Here is a 2954-nt window from a genome sequence, read left to right on the forward strand (position 1 = left end):
GTATATAAGTCCAACCACAGTGTGGGTATATAAGTCCAACCACAGTGTGGGTATATAAGTCCAACCACAGTGTGGGTATATAAGTCCAACCACAGTGTGGGTATATAAGTCCAACCACAGTGTGGGTATATAAGTCCAACCACAGTGTGGGTATATAAGTCCAACCACAGTGTGGGTATATAAGTCCAACCACAGTGTGGGTATATAAGTCCAACCACAGTGTGGGTATATAAGTCCAACCACAGTGTGGGTATATAAGTCCAACCACAGTGTGGGTATATAAGTCCAACCACAGTGTGGGTATATAAGTCCAACCACAGTGTGGGTATATAAGTCCAACCACAGTGTGGGTATATAAGTCCAACCACAGTGTGGGTATATAAGTCCAACCACAGTGTGGGTATATAAGTCCAACCACAGTGTGGGTATATAAGTCCAACCACAGTGTGGGTATATAAGTCCAACCACAGTGTGGGTATATAAGTCCAACCACAGTGTGGGTATATAAGTCCAACCACAGTGTGGGTATATAAGTCCAACCACAGTGTGGGTATATAAGTCCAACCACAGTGTGGGTATATAAGTCCAACCACAGTGTGGGTATATAAGTCCAACCACAGTGTGGGTATATAAGTCCAACCACAGTGTGGGTATATAAGTCCAACCACAGTGTGGGTATATAAGTCCAACCACAGTGTGGGTATATAAGTCCAACCACAGTGTGGGTATATAAGTCCAACCACAGTGTGGGTATATAAGTCCAACCACAGTGTGGGTATATAAGTCCAACCACAGTGTGGGTATATAAGTCCAACCACAGTGTGGGTATATAAGTCCAACCACAGTGTGGGTATATAAGTCCAACCACAGTGTGGGTATATAAGTCCAACCACAGTGTGGGTATATAAGTCCAACCACAGTGTGGGTATATAAGTCCAACCACAGTGTGGGTATATAAGTCCAACCACAGTGTGGGTATATAAGTCCAACCACAGTGTGGGTATATAAGTCCAACCACAGTGTGGGTATATAAGTCCAACCACAGTGTGGGTATATAAGTCCAACCACAGTGTGGGTATATAAGTCCAACCACAGTGTGGGTATATAAGTCCAACCACAGTGTGGGTATATAAGTCCAACCACAGTGTGGGTATATAAGTCCAACCACAGTGTGGGTATATAAGTCCAACCACAGTGTGGGTATATAAGTCCAACCACAGTGTGGGTATATAAGTCCAACCACAGTGTGGGTATATAAGTCCAACCACAGTGTGGGTATATAAGTCCAACCACAGTGTGGGTATATAAGTCCAACCACAGTGTGGGTATATAAGTCCAACCACAGTGTGGGTATATAAGTCCAACCACAGTGTGGGTATATAAGTCCAACCACAGTGTGGGTATATAAGTCCAACCACAGTGTGGGTATATAAGTCCAACCACAGTGTGGGTATATAAGTCCAACCACAGTGTGGGTATATAAGTCCAACCACAGTGTGGGTATATAAGTCCAACCACAGTGTGGGTATATAAGTCCAACCACAGTGTGGGTATATAAGTCCAACCACAGTGTGGGTATATAAGTCCAACCACAGTGTGGGTATATAAGTCCAACCACAGTGTGGGTATATAAGTCCAACCACAGTGTGGGTATATAAGTCCAACCACAGTGTGGGTATATAAGTCCAACCACAGTGTGGGTATATAAGTCCAACCAACGTGTGGGTATATAAGTCCAACCACAGTGTGGGTATATAAGTCCAACCACAGTGTGGGGATATAAGTCCAACCACAGTGTGGGTATATAAGTCCAACCACAGTGTGGGTATATAAGTCCAACCACAGTGTGGGTATATAAGTCCAACCACAGTGTGGGTATATAAGGCCAACCACAGTGTGGGTATATAAGTCCAACCACAGTGTGGGTATATAAGTCCAACCACAGTGTGGGTATATAAGTCCAACCACAGTGTGGGTATATAAGTCCAACCACAGTGTGGGTATATAAGTCCAACCACAGTGTGGGTATATAAGTCCAACCACAGTGTGGGTATATAAGTCCAACCACAGTGTGGGTATATAAGTCCAACCACAGTGTGGGTATATAAGTCCAACCACAGTGTGGGTATATAAGTCCAACCACAGTGTGGGTATATAAGTCCAACCACAGTGTGGGTATATAAGTCCAACCACAGTGTGGGTATATAAGTCCAACCACAGTGTGGGTATATAAGTCCAACCACAGTGTGGGTATATAAGTCCAACCACAGTGTGGGTATATAAGTCCAACCACAGTGTGGGTATATAAGTCCAACCACAGTGTGGGTATATAAGTCCAACCACAGTGTGGGTATATAAGTCCAACCACAGTGTGGGTATATAAGTCCAACCACAGTGTGGGTATATAAGTCCAACCACAGTGTGGGTATATAAGTCCAACCACAGTGTGGGTATATAAGTCCAACCACAGTGTGGGTATATAAGTCCAACCACAGTGTGGGTATATAAGTCCAACCACAGTGTGGGTATATAAGTCCAACCACAGTGTGGGTATATAAGTCCAACCACAGTGTGGGTATATAAGTCCAACCACAGTGTGGGTATATAAGTCCAACCACAGTGTGGGTATATAAGTCCAACCACAGTGTGGGTATATAAGTCCAACCACAGTGTGGGTATATAAGTCCAACCACAGTGTGGGTATATAAGTCCAACCACAGTGTGGGTATATAAGTCCAACCACAGTGTGGGTATATAAGTCCAACCACAGTGTGGGTATATAAGTCCAACCACAGTGTGGGTATATAAGTCCAACCACAGTGTGGGTATATAAGTCCAACCACAGTGTGGGTATATAAGTCCAACCACAGTGTGGGTATATAAGTCCAACCACAGTGTGGGTATATAAGTCCAACCACAGTGTGGGTATATAAGTCCAACCACAGTGTGGGTAT

Source organism: Montipora capricornis, chromosome 10, assembly GCF_036669925.1.
Source record: "Montipora capricornis isolate CH-2021 chromosome 10, ASM3666992v2, whole genome shotgun sequence".
NCBI classification, from domain to species: domain Eukaryota; kingdom Metazoa; phylum Cnidaria; class Anthozoa; order Scleractinia; family Acroporidae; genus Montipora; species Montipora capricornis.